Here is a 22,049-nt window from a genome sequence, read left to right as displayed (position 1 = left end):
TGACCCCCCAAAAGGGGAAATGGAGTTGTGGCTCAGGTGGTAGCCCAGCCAGTAGGAGCTTCAACCTTCAAAGGACACCCAGACCCTGTGGTCTGCTAGTGGCAACGAAAACATATTTGGAAAAGAAACCCCCAAAGGGTTAAGGTGAGAATGGAACCAAGCCCTGGGTCGTCTTTCCTGACTCTTTGGAGCTCTTCCCATTCAAGAGCAGCAGAAGGCACATCCCCTCCCGTGCTGGACATGCTTGTGTGCACAAGTAGGCCCTGGGATGCTCCTGTCCCAGCTGCACACAGGTAGAGAGAGCTTCATACCATAACCCATTGGCCTGGGCTGGGGAGACAGGGGAAGATATTGTAGGAGTCAGGTACTCCAGCGTATTCACCTGAGGTGGGTCAGGATGTTGGAGTCAGGAAGGTTCTGGAACGCCATGGCACTCCCTTTTTCTGCCCACCTCCCGGGAGGACCCTGATCCACAGAGAAATGCTAGCTCAGTGTACTGTGCTCAGAGGCTCATGGACCCCTTCCCTACGGGCCGTCAGGCAACAGGACAGCCCAACAGCCTTCTGTATCCTTCAGTTTTCTCCAGGAAAATAGGAAGGGCTACACAGCTCCCATTGGTGACCACCCTGGTTGGCTTTTGTGCTGCCCACAAATGAGAAAGCAATGAACCCTGTAGAGTTCTGAGGAGGCATAACCCTCCCCCCTCCCCCGCATGCCAGGCAGGTCAGCACCATTGGAGGCAGGCAGCAGATGACCCTGTCTAGTCCTCAATGCCAGGAGGTGGACTGTGCAGTTGAGGAAGTAGGCAGAGGAGGCACGGTGGTCCAGGGGAGATGCCCAGCAGTGAGAGTTCAGGCAAAGCCTGAGCTAGAATTGGTCAGCTTGGCCATTAAAGGTTTGGCCCTGCACAGTGGCCAAATGCATAGCAGAAGGAACACACTGGCAGTAGGAAGGTGCACAGACAGAGCCCTCACTCACAACATGCTCGATCCCGGCAGGAGACCCACAAGCTGGCGAAGGCTGCTCAAAGGAGGTCCTAGGGCAGTCTCAAAAGATGGTGAGTGACTGAGACCTCGGCCAGGATGCCTCTCAGAGAGGACGCTTGCCTTACCTGGCTCTGTTAGCCTTGGAGCTCACCCCCAAGGGTGGCAAGCAGGAGGGAGGATTACTCTATGGGAGATGGGAGCCCAGATCAGTGAGCTGTCAGATGGGAAGGAGAAAGTAGAGCTAGGGCTTGGCAGATTCTAGAGGGAGGCTGGTTGGCAGAAGTGGGCTACTACCCTTTGGGCTCTGCATACAACAGCCTAGAACTAGTCCTGTAGTGTTAGGGGTTGCAAGCAGCAGGAAAGGGCTGAGGGCTCACAGGTTCTCCAGGACCCCGTGCTGTGGGAGGCCCTGTGTGGATGCAAGCTGGCTGAGAAATCCACTGGGATTGGGGAGGGGTGGGCCCTGGGCTCTGACCATCACCCTGCCAATCTTACAGGCGATTAGCAAGGGCATCGTGCCCTATCTGAGAATCTTCCTGAAAGATTTCCTCGTGGTTCACCTGGCCTACGTGGATGCCCAGGATGTGAGTAGCCAGGCCTGGCTGGGCGCAGGAAGCTGGCGTCCTGAGTTCAGGCACTGCTGGTGGTCTCAAGGCCATCCTCTGAGCTGAGTGCAATGCCCCTGGGAGCAGGTGCTACCCACAGCCGCCTGACCCCTGTGCTGTGGGCACAGAGCCCAGCTGGGACGTCAAGTCCCATAAGGGAGGATCTGGGGCCCCACCTGGAAGCAGATTGCCTAAGACAACCTGTGGCCCAAGCCAGGCCTTTTCCCCTGAAGCCACAATGTCACTCCTAGCTCAGAAGGGTCAGTCCTCACACTACCTGCACCTGACTGCACGCTGGTTCCCCAGCCCTGCCCTCTGCAAGTTGGTCCTCTTTCTATGCATGCACATGGGATCCTGTGGCTAGAGGAGGCCCTGCTCATAGGTCCTAAGGGCAGAAAGGCCCCATTCTAACTGCAATGCCCTCTGCCTTCTAGGAGAGAAGCAAAGAGAAGAATTTGATAAAGGTGAGTGGTAACTGTCCAGACAGGACAGGGCTGGTGGGGGCCAACAGGGTGGTGCAGTCAGGCCTGCCCCTCTGCGCTTTTCTTTGGGGGCAATGGCAGGAGAAAGAAGTGCTACCCCAGGCAGGGTGGGGTGAAGTGGCACCCAGGAGATTTCCACACTGCAGGATGGAGTGTGAGGATATGGCTGTGAGGTTCCCAGCAGCCTTTGGAGGCTCAGTGGAGGTTGGGTTGCCAGAGCAGTCAGAGGATCTGGGTCCCTCCCAAGACAGCCTATCCCAGCCCTGTCACTGCCCTTGTGCTGTCCATGGCCAGGAAAACGAGATCCTCGAGCAGATGAAAGAGCTGCAACGCAGTTGCCGCTTTTACGATATTCCAGTCGACCACCATTTTACTGAGTGGTTCAAGGGCCTGGAGCGGCTCAGCAAGGATGCCAGGTAGGTTGCCACTCTCTGGGTCAGGGAGAGGGGCCGTCCCTCGGAAGGGGTCCAGAGGGACGGGGGTGTGTACCTGAGTGAGGGGGATGGGACAGACACTCTGGAAGGCCCAATAGCAGGTGGGCCACCAAGCTCCAATGCCCAGGTCAGTTTGGGCTGGGAGCTATACACAGCACTTGGTCTCCTCACGGGCACATTTGTCATAGCTACGAGCTGTCCTGTGCCCTGGAGCCCTGCAGTCCCACTGGCTGTCCAAGCAAGGAGCGCTCATTCATTGGCAAGGCTGGCAAGAAGTAAGTGGATGGGCCCTGTCAGGCAGGGGCCAGAGCAGATGGGGGGCTGGGCAACCTGCTGGCCCCAAAGCCTGGGGCTGAGTTCGCCCAGCTGACAGCAGCCCTCTTGCTGGGCTCAGAGGCTCAGCTCTCTGGGCCTCACTTTCTTCCCCTTCCAAATCGCGGGGATCCATCCCTGAGAAGGGGTCAGATTTAAGAAAGCAGTGATTGCCAAGAGACTGGACTGGAGCCCTGTGCTAGCAGGGTACTGGGGAGTGGGAGCTTGGACTGTGCTTGGGGCTTGCACTTCAAGAACCTCTCTAGTGCCACCATTCCCACAACACTGCCTTCCCTTGCAGTGGCAGCTCCCAGTTATTCAAAACGACCTTTCCCCAGAGGACAAAGAAGAAGCATAGACTGCACTTCAGCCTTCTTCCCAGGTAGAGAAAGGGCCAAAACCTGTAATATCATCTCCCCTTGGTCTGGCTGGACTGGGGCTAATCACCACAAACCTACAGTGGCCCAGGCCTCACCTCCCCTACATTCACCTCCAGTCCTGAAATCCTCTGAATCCTTCTTTCCCAATCCTATTTTAAGTGAAATATGGCAGCCTAGCCTATTAGAATGTTACAAAACAAATACAAAAAACAAACAAACAAAAAACCCCAAACATACCACAAACCAAACAAAGTAACTCTCTACAGTGACCCTTGTGGGCCTTGCGGGTGCCAACTCCTTGGGGGAAAGTCACTGGCGAGCTTCCTGGAGGGAGATAGGATCAGCTTCTTGGAAGAGTCATGAAGTCACACTGTGTTGGGCTTCCTGTAGCCCTGCTGACATCCCTGGTGGGTCTCCCTGTATCACAGAGCTGTAACAAAGCACTCTGTGCTAGTGGTGTGAGCAAATGTCTCATTCAGGAGCTTGCCAATGTGGGCTGGGAGAAGGAAATTGTTCCTGCTCTAAAGAGTGTATGCTGTGTCTTGGGGCACTTTGGGACAAGTGCTGTGATTGTGGCGGTATGTGTCATCCTCGGAAGTACAGTGACACTCCTCCCACTTCAAAGAGCACAGTAGAAGAACTGCATGAGCCTATCTCCTCTCTCTTCAGGGCTGTCACAGAAGGAGACACCCAGTTGAATTGAAACTTTGTTTCCTTCCCTCTTGCAGAAGAACTTTCAGAACATGAGAACCTGGTTTCATTTTTAGAAACTGTGAACCAGCCTCATTACCCAAATGTGTCTGTTCCTAGCAATAATGTTCATGCCCCTTATCCCAGTGACAAATTGCACCCGTTTACTGTGGTCTATTTTGATGACCGCATGTCCATACATCAGTGTAAAATATCCTGTGAGTCTATGAGAGCATCCAACTACTGCTAGTTTCATAACACCCGCTGTGAGTACAACGGTCCCAAATGGGTGGACTATGATAGTATGACCATCAAGTCTATGAAATGTATGTTGTTTTTTTCAATATATTAATTAAATTTTGTTGACAAGTTGTTGTACGAAAGGGGTACAATTACATACTAGGGCAGTGAGTACATTTCTTGTGATATCTTACACCCTCGTTTTTCTTTCCCTTCCCTAGATCAGGTAGGCATACATACAATACCCAGTGTACCAAAAACATATGCAGTAGCCTCGTGGCATACGCCAAAGGAAATTCAGCTAGAACTTTAAATATAATGACAACACAAGAGTTTGCTTATCCTTGTCTTATATGATCATACATATATAGCTTTTGAGCTATTGTGATCCACTGAGAGGTCTATTTTAGACCTTTCTATGTTTAGCAGTTGTTTGGTTTTAGTTACATAATGTAATGTCGCTGACCCAAACCTGTGGGAAATACCATTTGACCAGAAGTTTTTTGTTTCACAGACTTGGTCTTTAGTACCCCCACACACACCTTAATAGTCATATATCAAGGAGATCATGCCCTTTTGTTTTCTGTGTTCTAGGCTCGTCTCACTCAACATTAATTGTTCAAGTTCTGACCATTTCCTTGCAAATACCAATATTTTATCATTTCTAATTGCTGTGTAATATTCCATTGTGTATAGGTACCACATTTTTTGGATCCATTCATCTGTAGAGGGGCATCTGGGTTGTTTCCATATTTTGGCTATTGCGAATTGTGCAGCGATAAACATGGATGTGCAGATGTCTTTTTGATGTCCTGAGAGCTGTTGTTCAGGACAGATGCCTAGGAGTGGTATGGCTGGGTCATAGGGTAGGTCTATGTTGAGCTTTTTGAGGAATCTGCATACTGTTCTCCAAAGTGGTTGTACTAGTTTGCACTCCCACCAACAGTGGAGAAGGGTTTCTCTTTCCTGCATCCCCTCCAGCATTTCTTGTTGCCTGAGTTCAGAGTATAGGCCATTCTACCTGGAGTGAGGTGGTCTCTCATGTTGTTTTTATTTGCATTTCCTTTCCTGCCAGGAATATTGAACATTTCCTCATATGTTTCTTTGCCATTTTTATCCCTTTCCTGTGAAGTCTCTCTTTAGCTCCTTTGCCCATTTAATAATTGGTTTACTGGGCTTGGAGGGGTTTAGTTTTTTGAGTTCTCTGTAGATGACGGATATTAGGCCTTTGTCTGTTGCTGTGCTGGTGAAGATCCTTTCCCATATGATTGGCTGTCTTTGTAGTTTGGTGGCCTTGTCTTTAGTTGTGCAGAAACGTTTTATTTTGTAGTGGTCCCATTTGTTGACTCTCTCCCCTAACTGTTGTGCCCCTGGAACTCTATTCAGGAAGTTCCTTCCTGTGCCTATAAGTTCTAGCGTCTTTCCTACTCTGTCCTTCAGTAGTTTCAAAGATTCAAGTCTGATGTTGAGGTCCTGGATCCATTTTGAGTTGATCTTGGTGGATGGTGATAGGCTAGGGTCTACTTTGGGTTTTCTACATATGGCTGCAATTTTCCCAGCAGCAGTAGTTGAAGAGGCTGTTTTTTTCCATTGTATGTCTTTAGCTCCTTTGTCAAATATCAGCTGACTGTAAGAATGTGGCTTTATTTCTGGGTCTTCTATTCTATTCCATTGGTCTTCAGGTCTGTTTCCATACCAATACCAGGCTGTTTTTGATATGATGGCTCTACAATAGAGCTTGAAATCTGGTATTGTGATACCTCCTGCACTGCTTTTTTGCCTGAATTGCTTTGGCTCTTCTGGGTGTTTTGCTGTTCCATATGAATTGATGGGTTGCTTTCTCTATTTCAGTGAAGAGTGTAGCTGGGATCTTGATGGGATTGCATTGAATTTGTATAACAATTTGGGCATATGGCCATTTTCACTATGTTGATTCTGCCTACCCATGAGCATAGGAGTTCTTTCCATCTCCTTGTGTCCTCTTTGATTTCCCTTTTTAGATTTTTATAGTTCTCATTAAATAGGTCATTCACGTCTTTAGTTAGGTTGATCCCTAGGTAATTTATTCTTTTTTAACTATTTTAAATGGTATTATTTCCATAATTTCCTTTTCTGCTTGTACATTGCTGGTGTACAGAAAAGCTGCAGACTTTTGTGGGTTGATTTTGTATCCTGCTACTTTGCCAAAATGGTTTATGAGTTGTAGGAGATTGGGGACTGAGTTTTTTGGGTCCTTTAGAGATAAGATCGTGTCATCTGCGAATAGGGATAGTTTGATTTCTTCTTGGCCAATGTGGATCCCTTTGGTGCCCTCCTCTTGCCTTATTGCTATGGCTAGGGATTCCAGCACTATGTGGAAAAGAAGTGGGGAGAGTGGGCATCCTTTTCTTGTTCCTGAGTTTAGGGGGCTGGTTTTAGTTTCTCCCCACTTAATATATTAGCAGTTGGTCTGTTGTATATGGCTTTTATCGTTTTAAAGAATGTTCTAGGGCTGGGGATATGGCCTAGTGGCAAGAGTGCTTGCCTCGTATACATGAGGCCCTGGGTTCAATTCCCCAGCACCACATATACAGAAAATGGCCAGAAGTGGCGCTGTGGCTCACGTGGCAGAGTGCTAGCCTTGAGCAAAAAGAAGCTAGGGACAGTGCTCAGGCCCTGAGTCCAAGGCCCAGGACTGGCCAAAAAAAAAAAAAAAAAAAAAAAAAAAGAATGTTCTATCCCTGTTCTCTGCAGGGCTTTTAACATGTATGGATGTTGTATTTTGTCAAAGGCTTTTTGGGCATTGACTGAGATGACGATATGATTCTTGGTCTTAGCTCTGTTTATGTGATATGAGCCCTGATCTTATGGATATGAGCTTCTTCTTCTCTTTTTTTTTTTTTTTTTTTGTAAGTCTTGCGAGGGGTCTGTCAATTTTATTTATTTTCTCAAAGAACCAGCTTTTAGTTTTATTTGTTGAATGATCTTTCTATTTTCAATCAGATTTATCTCTTCTTTAGTCTTTGTGATCTCTCTCCTCCTAGTCATTTTAGATTCAATTATTTCTTGTTTCTCCAAATGTTTTAGTTTCATCGTGAAGTTATTCACCTACTCTGCTTCCATTCTTTAATGTGTGTGCTGAGGGCAATGATCTTGCCCCTCAGCACTGCCTTATCTGTATCCCATAGGTTTCTTTGTGATGTATTTTCATTGTCGTTGTAGCTTATGAATTTGTTAATTTCATCCTTAATTTACTCTGTGACCCAAGTGTTAGATAACAGTGAGGGTTTAGCCTCCAAGTATTTGTGTAGCCTCTGTGGTATCCTTTGTTATTGAAGGTTATCTTGATTCCACTGTGATCAGATATAATACATGGGATGACGTCAATACTCTTGTATTTGCTGAGGTTCTTTGTGTGGACTATGACATGATCTATTTTGGAGAGTGTTCCATGGGCTGCTGAGAAGAATGTGTATTGGGTCTCTGTAGGGTGAAAAACTGTGTACAGATCTGTCAGATCCATTTGGGATATGGTGTTACTTAGGTCTTCGGCTCCCTTGCTAATCCTCTGTGTGTTGGATCTGTCTCTTGGAGAGAGTGCAGTATTAAAGTCTCCCACTATGATTGTGTTTGGGTCTATCTTGTTCTGTAGTTCTGTGAGAATTTGTTTGACATACCTAGGGCCTCTTGTGTTCGGTGAGTATAAATTTATCACCCTGATGTCCTGATTTTGGATTTTTCCTTGTATTACAATGTACTGCACTTCTTTATCTTTTTGAGATGAACTTAATGAGAAGTCCAGCTTGTCTGAAATCAGGATGGCTACCCCAGCCGTTTTGGTAGGTGCGTTTTCTTGGAAGAGCTTGCTCCATCCTTTCATTCAGAGCCTGTTTTTGTCCCTTGCTGTAAGATGGGTCTCTTGAAGACAACAGATAGCAACTTTTTGTTTACGGATCCACTCTGTCAGTCTGCTTCTCTTTATCGGAGAGTTTATACCATTTATATTCAAAGAGATCCTGGATAAACGTGTTTTTTTCCCTTCCATTTTCCTGTTTGGCTGTTTCTCCTCTCTTTCTTTCTTGTATTTATTGAGCTGCTCTTCCTGTTGGGCTCTGGCTATTGTAGTTTTTTTTCTGTTTCTATCTGGGGGTCCTGTACATTTTCTGTTGGGTGGGGTTCCCCTCTTATAATTTGCTGTAAGGCTGTTGTTTTTATTCACATCATCCTTTAGTTCCTCTTTGCTATGGAAAGATCTGGTTTTTCCCTCGACAATGAATTCTAATTTTGCTGGGTATCTAATTCTGGGTTGGCAGTTGTTGGCCTGGAGGACTTGGATTTTGTTCTTCCAGGCTCTTTGTGTGTTGTAAATTTGTGTGGAGAGGTCTGCCGTGGTTCTGATCTTTATTCCATTGTAATATAGCTCTTTCTTTATTTTGGCTGTGTTCAAAATTTGCTCTTTATTCTTGAGATCTGAGGTCTTGTTAATTATGTGCCTAGGGGAGGATTTTCTAGAGTCTGGTCTGCCAGGTGTCCTATAAGCTTCCATTATTTGGGTGAGATTATCCCTTGTGAGATTGGGGAAGTTTTCTGCAATAACTCTATTGAATATGTGTTGCATCCTCTGCTCTGGTACTCCTCTCCTTCATCGATTCTGATTATATGCAGATTATATATCTTCTCCCTGTCCACTATCTCCTGGATTAGTCTTCCCTGGAGTTTGACAGTTTCTTGGAGTGCAGTAATCTTCTGGTCCTTATCAGCTGCTCGTCGTCCAAAAGAGAGACTCGAGATTCAAGATGATCAATTCTTTGTGATGTGGCATCAAGTGTGGTTTGCATTGAGGCGAGTGAGATGTGTATGGTTGCCAGATCAGCTCTCATTGTGGTCATTTCTTTTAATGAGTTGTATTTTGAGTCTATTTTTTCATGCATTTTGTTTCTCAGGATGTTAAGGTCTTCTTTAACGGAGGAGCAGACTGTATCCATTTTTGCTTCCATTTCTTTCTTGCTGAAGGTCCTTGGAGACTTCCATTCTAAACTCCTGGAACTGCTTTCTGAATTCAGTCCTGAGGCTTTCAATCATTTCTTTTATCTTCGTCTCGGTTGTTTTTTTCTTCTCCATCTTCTCCTCGGTTGTACTACTTTTTGGAGCTGGCGAGTTGGCTTGACCTTTCATGAAATTTGTAATATTTCTTTGTGATTTACGCATCTGGAGATCTGCAGCTGTAGGTGGTGGCCTTGGCTTGGCTTTGTGCTGGTTCCCTCTGGTCCGTCAGTGGGGACTTGTTTGTGTCCTGGCTCTGGGTTTGAGTTTGGCTGTTGAACCTTACCGCCCTATGGGTGAGCGTGACCGTCTCGCTTGTTGCCGAGGTGGTCACCCGCCCCACAATTAGGGGTGGGCAGGTTCTGTGTCTTTCTCTGCAGGACTAAGCTCTGCCGCTGTGTAGTGCTGACCCTTGTGGGCCCCTGTTGGGGGTTCCCGGGTCGCTGATTCAGTGTGGCGTGGAGACTTTTGTCTTCTTTGATTTTTCCCCTCTAGTCCTTGTGGGTCAAGAGAGCTCACCTCTCAGATTGAGAATTGCCACTGAGGGGCGGCTCACCCACCTGTGCGGATTGCACCTGTCAGAGTGGGCATTGCCGCTGGGGGACGCTGCCCACCTGTGCGGAATGCACCTATCAGGGCGGCCGTTGCTGCTGAGGGGGCAGTTTGTCCACCTGTGCGCTCCCGTGGGGGTTGGGCACAAGATCCTCCTGCAGGAGGGCTAGCCCACTGACCCACGTTGGCCCTCTCTGGGGCGCGTGCTTTTGTGCTCTTGTGCTTCTTTTGGGGCGCACTGCCCTGGATTGTTGGAGGGTGCTTGTGCCCTCTCGTGAATCTAATGTGGGGGCGGTATGAGTGATCCCCAGCAGGTTCCAGTGTCTGGAAGTGGGTTGGTGCCCACAGGCTCTCTGCACCTCTGCTGTGGGTGAGGGGGGGGGCGTGTGCTCAGGCCCAGGTGACCCTGCTAGGCTGGTATTGCACACCAGCAAGCCTGTGACTGTTGTTCAAAAAGCCTGCATGGACCAGGGCGCCTCAGGTGGCGCTCAAATGCCTACCAGTCCCTGGGTCCCTGCTGGGGGTGGGGGGTTGGTGTGGACAGATTCAGGCTCCCCAGCTCGGGCTTTGGGGTTGCTGGCCTAAGTTGTCTCCCGGTTACTTTGTTGGGCGCTGCTCCACCCGCTGCTAGCTCCTGTGTCCTCCCAGGAGCTGTAGGGTCATAGAACCACCAGATATGGGGCTCTTTTGTTCATTCGTGGTAGGAAGGGGGAGGGAGGGAGCTCTAGCTTCTTTGTTCCCTCGTGATGAGCTCCACTTGAGGTTTTGGGTCTCTTCTACAGCTGATCTCCTGGGCGAGGGGTGGGGGGGAACAATGGAGAACTTACTGGTCCTGGATTCTGTGTATGTCCTGCGCTGCTGTGGGCTTTTCCGGGCTGGGGTGTGGAGATGGATCCTTTGGCGGTGGCGGTCTCGGTTCTCCCATCCTGCTCTCCCTGTCTGCACCACCTGGTTCCCCTGCTGTTGTTGTCTGGTCCTGGCCATTCGGTCCCGAGCAGCATTCTGTCTCAGACCAGTCTGCGCGCAGTGTGGAGCTCGTGGAGCTCCTGCTGTCTGGACTTTGCACTCGCGGCGGCTGAACTGTATGTTTTTTTTTGTTTTTTGTTTTGGCCAGTCCTGGGCCTTGGACTCAGGGCCTGAGCACTGTCCCTGGCTTCTTTTTGCTCAAGGCTAGCACTCTGCCACTTGAGCCACAGCGCCACTTCTGGCCGTTTTCTGTATATGTGGTGCTGGGGAATCGTACCTAGGACCTCGTGTATCCGAGGCAGGCACTCTTGCCACTAGGCTATATCTCCAGCCCCTGAACTGTATGTTTTAAAGAAGAAAAAATGTAAATAGAAAACATCTTAGTCAGAAAGAAATGTGTACATATGAGAGTTCCTCAGAGAATCAACTCGTGGCATCAGAGTGCCAACAGGTTATGAAGATGTCAAGAATCTGGATTGCATTTCCTTTAAGGTATGGTATATCCAGGGATGTCATCCATTACAGGGTTATAGCTGGTCTTGTTCTTTATTCCCCACTGGTAACATAGCTTTACCTTTGGACACTTGTATAACTTTGGTCATAAAGGCAAAAGGTACACAGAGAATTCCTAAAAGATCTGATTTTTTTTAACATAAAGCCTGATGATGTTTTCTTTGGTATTCAAAAGCTTTCTGTCTTCAAAACTATAGCATTAAACTGTTAACATGAGCAATGGTTTCCCGACCTGCTACTGAATATGTCATTCTTCATTGGTGCCTGATAGTGTTGATGTACTCTGTAAGTATAGTAGATATTCAAATATATTACTGTTACAGCTCACATGAAAAATCACCATAGGAAATTGAAGTTAAAATTCTTTACTTCGGCTTTAGAAAGTGAAAGCTTACTATATTTGTATTTTTAAATATATAGTAGAATGTATCCTGTAATACATATGCTTTACTGAAAATTTGTCATTCTCTTCCATTCCCTTCCTGAAGTGCTGATATAGATAATAGAGTTATCCCTATGAATTTCAGGGTACATTCAGGGTATGTACACCTTTCAAACGACACTAAGTACATGTGAGATTAGGTGAATAGCCAAGTGAGGTATTTGTATGAGCTAAGATGTCAGCTTTGAGAGCACTGGGGCTTTGGAATGATTGTCCACTTGGATTCCACATGGGTCCCAAGGGAAGAACCTGTATTCCTATAGGGAGCAGCATAACTAAAGGTGAAGCTTTACTGGGAGAAGAAACTAGCTTACCACTAACAAGTTGGTGCCTAGTTCAGTAGACACTGTGTCATCAAAGGAAAACTGAAGATGTGTGTCTACATGAGAGGGTAAAAGTGCAGGGAACTGTAATGGGAACCACTTATAGCTGATTATGTTAATTGGTTTGGTTATTTTGTAATTTTTCATTTATTAAAAATGAACTATATCTGATGGTCTCTTCCTTCCTTCCTTCCTTCCTTCCTTCCTTCCTTTCTTTTTTTTTCTGCCAGTCCTGGGCTTGGATTCAGGGCCTGAGCACTGCCCTTGGCTTCCTTTTTCTCAAGGCTTGCACTCTACTTCTGGAGCCACAGCGCCACTTCTGGCCATTTTCTATATATGTGGTGCTGGGGAATCAACCCCAGGGTTTCATGTATGTGAGGCAAACTGTCTTGCCACTCAGCCATATTCCCAGTCTGCTGTTTTTTATAAACGCATATCATACTGGGAGGCTAGAATGCTCTTCACTGAAAATATCCTACACAGCTATGCGAACAGCTTTTTTTTCAAACAATGTTTCAGTAGAGATAAGCTGAAGTACTGTATGTCCTTCATAGGAATAAAACTCCACCTTCGAGTCAATCTAAGACATTAATATTTCTATTACACGAAGAAGTCTATGGATCGCAAATACTTTTTTATAACACATATTTTTGTATATAAAAATAGATCATGGGTCTGTGGGTATGGCCTAGTGGGAAGAGTGTTTGCCTCATATACACGAAGCCCTGGGTTCAGTTCCCCAGCACCACATATACAGAAAATGGCCAGAAGTGGCGCTGTGGCTCAAGTGGCAGAGTGCTAGCCTTGAGCAAAAAATGAAGCCAGGAAGAGTGTTCAGACCCTGAGTCCAAGCCTCAGGACTGCCCCCCCCAACCCCAAAAAAGATCATGTTTTTGGATACACTTTTATATTCATTATTTGAACACTAGTGGTAAGATCATTGGTAACACTGTAAATATTATAAAAATTAAAGCCCTGGGGCCAGGGCTAGTGATGGAGTGCTTGCCTAGCATACGTGAAGGCCTGGGTTCGATGCCTCAGTACCATATATATAGAAAAGGCTAGAAGTGGCACTGTGGCTCAAGTGGCAGAGTGCTAGCCTTGAGCAAAAGACGAAGCCAGGAACAGTGCTCGGGCCCTGAGTCCAAGCCCCAAGACTGGTAAAAAGTGCCTGAACCAGGGGCTGGGAATATGGCCTAGTGGTAGTGTGCTCGCTTCGCATACATGAAGCCCTGGCTTTGATTCCTCAGCACCACATATACAAAAAAGCCACAAGTGGTACTGTGGCTCAAGTGGTAGAGTACTAGCCTTGAGCAAGAAGAATCCAGGTACAGTCTTCAGGCCCTGATTTCAAGCCCCAGGACTGGCAAAAAAAAAAATAAAATAAAAAGACGAACAGACTGAAGAAGAGGGAGAGAGAGAGACAGAGACAGAGACAGAATGAAAATCAGATGTGTTTTTGTATTTTTACCAAATTGGGGGCTTGTGAACTCAGGGCCTAGGCACTGTCCCTGGCTTTGGGCTCAAGGATTACACTCCACCTTCTGACCCCCTGCACCACTTCCAGCTTTTTCTATTGCTGTGCCTCCAGAGGGATCCAACCCAGGGTTTCATGCGTGCATGCTTGGCAAGCACTCTACCACTAAGCACATTCCCAGTTCTTGGGTGGGTTGGCACTGGGGTTTTTTACCCACCTGCTCACAAAAGCCACATTCAGTAATGGCTGGCCTGTGACAAGTTCCCTATGTGATAGAAAGATTTCATTCCCCGAGGTGACTTTGTGCTCACCTATAACATGGCAGCCATTGCTTCTTCCTAGTACACAAGGAATAGGATAGCCACACAGTAGCAGGTGAGGGGTAAAAAAGAATCAGAAGTCTAAATGTCCTGTAGCACAGAGTCCACTCAAGTCTCAGTCATAGTAGGACATATAGGCCAAGTTCAATGTTGAAGGTTCCTCGCTCATTCTGGTGAGGACAGTCTGGCCACCATTTGTCCAGGAAGGACCTGACATGATTCCATCCATATCTAGCATATCTACCGAAATGACAGTTGTGTCCCAATATTACGCTATCCTGGCCTTTCCTTACTGGATAATTGCATTATGGTAGAGGCCCTCCTGCTCTATGCACTGAGCTGTTTTTCTCACAAGGTCCTCAACTCCCCATTCTTGATACTTAACCAGCAGGATCCACACAAGTGTCAGGCCATGTAGAATGTTTGCAAGAGGGATTTAAGTGTGCAAAACATGGTTTGCTCTCAAAACTTGTTCTGACATTGTGAGACGTTAAAAGGAGCCAGGAGGTCAGTGATGGGCTTCTTTGGAGGGCAGAACTTTCCTAGCATGTTGGACATGTGTCTTCCAAAATGGGTACCTGGAGCATGCTAGAGTGAAGGCGTCATGGGTAGTTCCAGTACCAGTGCTCATGGGCACAGTGGACTATAAGGAGGGCTTGGCTCCACCATTGCCACTGTGACTCATCTGAGGAGAATAGGTCCTCCATTTTCTCCTGCCACAGGTCCCCTGGGAGCTCAGGACATGGAGGGCCCTCAGACCTAGTCCTGCTGTGAGGAGAGGTCTGTTTCAGTGCTGTGCTATAGCCCACAGTGCTCCCTATATTGGCAGGGCTCAGTGAGGGGCTTGAGTGACACACCAAACTGGCTCCCGGGACAGAGTTGCTCTTTCGGTAGGAGGAGGGCTGCCACCTCTTGGGTAGTGGGAAGCGGCCCAGACTCCAGGAGCTCTACAGGGAAAGAATACCATCAGGTAGCCCAAGGGAGGTCCCACCTTGCTGACCTTCCCTATGGTGTGCAACGTGTGAAGATCTTGACATGAGCTTGGGGGAGAGTAGCTTAGTGCCCACTGTGGGTGGCAGGCTCAGGTACTCTGTCTGGGAGTTAAGTATGAAGGGCAAGCTTTCTTCAGCACTATGTGGGCATACCTTAGCAACACACTTGTGAATAAGCCTGCTTCCCAACTACCAGGGTATTACCGTCAGCAGACATCACTGCAAGTTGTACATGGTCCACTCAGGGAAAAGCCCCCTCCATGCTTGTGCAGAGCTATGGCAATGTGGTTGTGTTAGCCAGGCTTTCCTCATAAGGGACAGCGATTGAGACTGATAGGAATGCTTTCCTCTAACAAGGCCGGCTCAGTGGAATTCAGACTGCTCAGAGTGAGCTCTTCTGTTCCACCTAGTGAGGCTAGGTCTTGTCCACTCTGCCTGGCCTCACCTGAATCCTCTATAACCTCTGGCTCTTCTTTCATGTGAAGGTGGAGGGACAAGCGCCCAAGTTGTGTCTCAGCCCCAGGTTCTGGATTTTGAGGCTTAGTTTGAGCGCCCTGCTGAAAGCTGGAGGGCTCTGTCTTCTCGGATAGGACCTCCCGACCCTCAACCTGGATTGTGACCTGGGGAGATGCCCCACCAAGTTGAGAGTGACACTGGGTACAGTCAAGGTTGATGAGCACCCACTCGGGAAGCCCAAAGTCTGCCTGGCCAACACCTTCGAGTCCCTCTAAAGTCTTCCCTCCCCAAGGCCCCAAGCAGCGAGAAGAAGGCGCCTTGTCGGTGCACGTGTAGTTGTTACCCTTCCTCTCTGCTAGCCTGTGGCCATGTGTCAACATAATTCCAGGTGGTGTAGGGATGAACTTGCAAGAACCCTTCCTGGCCTGAAGAGCCTCACAGAGGATCCCTATTATAGGTGCTCTAGGGCCGACAAGGAATTCGCGAGAAGCTCAACTCCGGTGTTAGGTCTCCTTTCCACAGCAGCATGCAATGCCTGTGCACCAGGGCTTGCTCAGGACAGTGCAGCTGCCTGGAGACCTCAGCAGGAGTCCCATTACGACCTGGCCAACGTGAAGGAGCAGGCTCCCTCCACTTCTGGTCATTCAGAGCTGGATTGGGCAGCAGTTCCTGCCCAAGAACCTTACTACCCTCCTCTTGTGAGCAGAGAGATTGGACACAGCCGGAAGGTGCCTCCTGCCCTGAATGGACTTCCCCAGCTGATGTCGGAGCAGCTCACCAGGATGGATGTGGTGAGGGCCTGGGCAGGGCTGCATGTGGGGGCTTGGGTTTCCTGTGCCCTCTTCTGCCCAGGCCCAAGCTTCCTTTCCCTGGAGCCCAAGGATTCTTGCCCCAGCCCCAGCACATCTGGCACCTGTCTGTCTAGGACCATTTGGTTATGTGCAATCCCTAAAGAGGAGAGCCCTGCTGCCCTGCCTGGAAATGTGTGGATTCAAGCCTTGGAGCAGAAAGAGAGGCAGGCAGGATACAGCTCAGCCTAAAGTACCAGGAGCCAGTGGTCTCCTCACTCCCTTGGCAGGCACCTGATATGGACCCGATGGGAGCCAAGCCTGGGATGGGAAAGGGTGCTAGTTTTTGTGGTAGGACTTATGCTACTGGTTTTGGACCTCAACATGTGCTGGCTGGGCTTGGGCGAAAGAAGTTTTTGCCGGGGTCTGGAAGGCATTTGGGAGGACTGAGCGCACTTGGGCAAGCACCACTGTCTCCTTCCCAACTTAGCTCCCTTGGAGTCCCTGTGGGGCTTGGTGTGCTGGGCAGTCAGCACAGCAGATCCAGAGAATCCAAGAAGTTGGAGTGTACTACCACCTGCTCTGAGCTCCAGAGCCATTTGTCTTTCTCTGTGTGTGTGTGTGTGTGTGTGTGTGTGTGTGTGTGTCTGTCTGTCTGTCTGTCTGTCTGTCTTTGTGTGGGGTCAGGGATCCCAGGCCTGGGCCTGGGCACTGTGCTGTGTGACAGGACCTGGTGACCCTGGCCTTTCTCCCCAGGAGCTCTTTGTGAAGGCAGAGCCCAACCAGTGCCTGGGGTCCATGTGGTCCCGGAGATACAACAAGGGCAAGCCACGCCTGGCCCCTAGCATCCAGGTCATCTTGATACACTTTAACAAGGTCGTGTCCTTGGTTACAACCCACTGTCTTGGGGACCTCAGCATGAACACCTCAGTCAGGGCGCATCTGCTGGAATTTTGGATCCAGGTGGCTGAGGTAGGGGATGAGATGTACGGCCTCTGGCCTCTCGCTGTCCCTTCCAATCTCTCTCTCCTGTGCATCTTGGAATTGTGCTCAGGTCCTCTGTGGAGCACAGTCCCATCTTGCCAGGCCCATGCTTAACAGGGCCAGCCAGTCCAAGGCCACCAGTGGTGGGCTCTTCCCTCTATCCTGCTCCTCAGCCTTTGGGGGAGCCCAAACGCTCCCTGGGATGCCTTAGCTCCCTGCCAAGCCCTGCCATTCCAAGGCTCCCCCTCTAGTTCTGGGTAAGTGGTGTAAACAGTGCCAGCGAAGGCTCACACAATCTTCCTCCTCAGGGTTGCCGCGTCCTGAGGAATTTCTCCTCACTGCACGCCATCATGTCTGCCCTGCAGAGCAGAGCCATCTCTCGTCTGCACAGGTCATGGCAACAGGTCTCCAGGTGGGTACCTATTCAACCAGGAAAGGCCCTGAGGGTCCACATGGTAGACACCACCCTCCCTGACCTGGGGCCCCAAAGTCCAGGCCAGGGAATGTGAATGGCACACTTGTTGCCTAGGAATAGCCAAGGGAATCCTGGGCAGGCTCGGCCACTCAATACAGGCACACACCCATACACACGATTATCCGGTTATCTGAGGTGGCCACACATCCGTGTCTTGTTGAAATGAAAGCAGCACTGACTAGTGGAAGTGGGATAGCACAGCTTTCTGCCAGGAACAAGAAACTGCTCATAGGCCACGGGTCCGGACACTCAGGGAAAGGCTTTTGGACACTGTTGTGCTGCCCTGTGGGAGGCCTGCTGCCCATACAAAATGGAGTCCAACTGCCTCCTCCCACACCTTCACTCTGTCGCTCCTGCAGGAAGGACTTGCTCACATTCCAAAAGCTGGCCGAGATCACCTCTCCTGAAAACAACTACTCTAAGAGTAGAGAGCTGCTACTGAAGGTATGCTATGAGGAGGGGAAGGCAGAGGGCAGAGCTGGAGAGGGCACTCATACTGAAGGGGTGTGGCCACATGGTTGCCCTTCTCTTGGGGGGAAAGGCAAGGGAGGAGCTGACTGATAGGCACTCTTGCAGGTCAAGAGCCCTGGAGTCGTTGGAGGTCTTTCTGGTTGGGACATAGAATGGGAAAACATGGTGGCCCAGGGAAGCAGAGGATCTCCAGAACTGGGGACTGATTCTACCCACCCACATGTTGCAAAATGTGCTATAGGCCCCAGAATCATGGCTGCCTTTCCCCACATCTGGCTGGCTTGCGTGCAGGATGCCTCCACTGACTCCTCCCCCTCATTGTTTAGATACACTGTTCAGAATTGGCCTTCTCTGCTAGGGGCATTTCAGGGGTGCCGCTTGGCAAAATGCATAAGGCCCCCCTGGGTTGGGGTGCAATCACCGAGAGCAGCCTTGCGCCGCCAGAGGCACTGTGGGGCTCTGAATGTATCCACAGAGCTGATGCTGCTCATGCTCAGATCCCAGCTGAGAGGTTCCCAGCCCACAGCAGAGGCTGTGCATGGCCCAAGGCCTTGACAAACAGGGCTGGCCAAGTACCCCTAACTCTTGTCTCTCAACCTAACTCCAACTCTGACAAGAGGATATGGGAGGATTGCTGTTCCAAGCTAGCCTGGCATGGAAAGCTGGAAGATGACCCCCCAAATGGGGAAATGGAGCTGTGGCTCAGGTGGTAGCCTAGCCACTAGGAGCTTCAACCTTCAAAGGTCACCCCGACCGTGCGGTCTGCTAGTGGCAATGAAAACAAATTAGGAAAAGAAACCCCCAAAGAGGAAGGTGAGAAAAAACCAAGGCCTGGTTCTTCTTTTCTGAGCTCTTCCCATTTAACAGCAACAGAAGGCACATCCCCTCACATTCTGGACACATTGGTGTGCACAAGTGGGTCCTGGGATGCTCCTGTGCCAGCTGCGCACAGGTAGAGAGAGCTTCCTGCCCCAGCCCATGGGCCTGGGCCGCAGAGAGAGGGGAAGATATTGCAGGAGTCACAAACCCATCCTACTCAGCTGAGGAGAGGCAGGATGTTGTGGTCAGGAAGGATTGTGGAACGCCATGGCACCTTCCCTTTGTGCCGGGATGATCCTGACCCTCAGAGAAAAGCTAGCTGAGTGAAGTCTGCTGAGAAGCTCATGGACCCCTTCCCTACGGGCCTGAGGCCACAGAACAGCCCAACAGCCTTCTGTATCCTTCAGTTTTCTCCAGGAATATAGGAAGGGCTACACAGCTCCCAAGGCTGACCACCCTGGTTGGCTTTTGTCCTTCCTCCCAAAGGAGAAAGCAATGAACCCTGTAGAGTTCTGAGGAGGTATGACCCTCCCCCCCATGCCAGGCAGGTCATCACCATTGGAGGCAGGCAGCAGAGGACCCTATCCAGTCCTCAGTGCCAGGAGGCGGGCTGTGCAGTTGAGGAAGCAAGCAGAGGAGGCCCGGTGTCCAGGGGAGATGCCCAGCAGTGAGTGCTGGGACCAAGCCTGAGCTAGAATTGGTCAGCTTGGCCATTAAAGGTTTGGCCCTGCACAGCAGCCAAATGCATAGCACGAGTAACACACTGGCACTAGGAAGATGCACAAGACAGAGCCCTCACTCACAACATGTTTGATTCTGGCAGGAGACCCGCAAGCTGGCGAAGCTGCTCAAAGGAGGTCCTAGGCAGTCTAAAAAGATGGTGAGTGACTGAGACCTCGGCCAGGATGCCTCACTGAGAAAACGCTAGCCTTAACTAGCTCTGTTAGCCTTGGAGCTCATCCCCAAGGGTGGCAAGCAGAAGGGACGATCACGCTATGGGAGATGGGAGCCCTGATCAGTGAGCTGTCAGATGGGAAGGAGGAAGTACAGCCAGCAGAGCCAGGGCTTGGCAGAGTCTTGAGGAGGCTGCTGGGCAGTGGTGGGCTATTTCCCTTTGGACTCTGCATACAAAAGCCTAGTGCTGGACCTGTAGAGTTTGGAGTTGCAAGCAGCTGGTAAGGGCTGTGGACAGAGGGCTCACAGGTTCTCCAGGATCCCATTATGTGGGAGGCCCTGTGTGGGTGCAGGCTGTCTGAGAAGTCCATTGGGGTTGGGGCAGGGTGGGCCCTGGGCTCTGACCATCACCCTGCCAATCCTACAGGGGATGATCAAGGGCATCGTGCCCTATCTGAGAATCTTCCTGAAAGATTTCCTCGTGGTTCACCTGGCCTACGTGGATGCCCAGGATGTGAGTAGCACAGGGAGCTGGCGTCCTGAGCTCTGGCACTGCTGGTGGCCTCAAGGCCGTGCTCTAAGCTGAGTGCAATGCCCCTGAGAGCAGGTGCCGCCCACAGCTGCCTGAGCCCCATGCTGTGGGCACAGAGCCCACCTGAGACTTCAAGTCCCATAAGGGAGGATCTGGGGCCCCACCTGGCAGCAGATTTACTAAGACAAACAACCTGTGGCCCAAGCCAGGCCTATTCCTCTGAAGCCACAATGTTCCTCCTAGCACAGAAGGGTCAGTCCTCACACTGCCTGCACCTGACTGCATGCTTGGTGCCCAGCCCTCCACTCTGCTAGTTGGTCCTCTTTCTATGCATGCACATGGGATCCTGTGGCTAGAGGAGGCCCTGCTCAGAGGTCCTAAGGGCAGAAGGGCCCCATTCTAATTGCAATGCCCTCTGCCTTCTAGGAGAAAAGCAAAGAGAAGAATTTGATACAGGTGAGTGGTAGCTGCCTAGACAGGACAGGGCTGGTGGGGGCCAGCAGGGGGGTGCAGTCAGGCCTGCCCCTCTGCGATTTTCTCCTGGGGGCAATGGCAGTAGAAAGAAGTGCTACCCCAGGCAGGGTGGGTTATGAGGTGGCACCCAGAAGATTCCCTGCTGGCAGGATGGATTGTAAGGACATGGCTGTGAGCTCCCAGGCAGCCTTGGGAGGCTCAGTGGATGTTGGGTGGCTAGAGCAGCAGAGGAGCTGGGTCCCTCCCAAGACAGCCTAGCCCAGCCCTGGCCAGCCCAGCCCTGTCACTGCCCTTGTGCTGTCCATGGCCAGGAAATCGAGATCCTCGATCAGATGAGAGAGCTGCAACGCAGTTGCCGCTTTTATAATATTCGAGTGGACCACCATTTTACTGAGTGGTTCAGGGGCCTGGAGCGGCTCAGCAAGGATGCCAGGTAGGTTGCCACTCTCTGGGGCAGCAAAAGGGGCCATCCCTAGGAGGGGCCAGAGGGACTGAGGTGTGTATCTGGGTGAGGGGGACGGGATAGACACTTTAGAGGGCCTAATGAGGGGTGGGTCACTAAGCTCCGACGCCCAAGTCAATTTGGGCTGGGAGCTGTACACAGCACTTGGTCTCCTCACGGGCATATTTGTCATAGCTACGAGCTGTCCTGTACGCTGGAGCCCTGCAGTCCCACTGACTGTCCAAGCAAGAAGCGCTCAGCCATTGGCAATCCTGACAAGAAGTAAGTGGATGGGCCCTGTCAGGCAGGGGCCAGGGCAGATGGGGGGCTGGGCAACCCGCTGGCCCCACAGGCTTGGGCAGACTTGGCCCAGGTGACAGCAGCCCTATTGTTGAGCTCAGAGGCTCAGTTCTCTGGGCCTCACCTTCTTCCCCTATGAAGTCTCTGGGATCCATCCCTGAGAAGGGGTCAGATTAAGGAAAGCAGTGATTGCCAAGAAATTGGACTGGAGCTGCATGCTAGCAGGGTACTGCGGAGTGGGAACTTGAACTGTGCTTGGGGCTTGCACTTCTAGAACCTCTCTGATGCCACCATTCACACAACACTGCCTTCCCTTGCAGTGGCGGCTCCCAGCCACTCCAAATGACCTTTCTCCAGAGGACAAAGAAGAAGCTTAGAGCCTGTTTCAGCTTTCTTCCCAGGAAAAGAAAGGGCCAAAACATTAATATCATCTCACCTTAGTCTGGCTGGACTGGGGCTAATCACCACAAACCTAAGGTGGCCCAGGCCACACCTCCCCTGCGTTCACCTCCAATCCTGAAACCCTCTCAATCCTTCTTTGGCAATCCTATATTAAGTGAATATGGCAGCCTAGCCTATTAGAATGTTACAAAAACAAAAAACACACCAAAAAAAAAAAAAAAAAGAAAAAAAAAGAAAAAACCAAAAAAAAAAAAAAAACCAAAAAAGAAAAAAAAA

The 22,049-nt window shown here is 50.0% G+C and overlaps 1 pseudogene; it reads left to right on the top strand.

Moving 5' to 3' along the window:
* The first annotated feature begins 3,558 nt into the window (after positions 1–3,558).
* LOC125345140 lies at positions 3,559–21,976 on the top strand (annotated as a pseudogene).
* The last annotated feature ends 73 nt before the right edge of the window (positions 21,977–22,049 follow it).

This window comes from Perognathus longimembris, unplaced genomic scaffold, assembly GCF_023159225.1.
Source record: "Perognathus longimembris pacificus isolate PPM17 unplaced genomic scaffold, ASM2315922v1 HiC_scaffold_5344, whole genome shotgun sequence".
NCBI classification, from domain to species: Eukaryota; Metazoa; Chordata; class Mammalia; order Rodentia; family Heteromyidae; genus Perognathus; species Perognathus longimembris.
The sequence above is the reverse complement of the archived record's forward strand: the minus strand, read 5'-3'. Positions and strand labels throughout refer to the sequence as shown.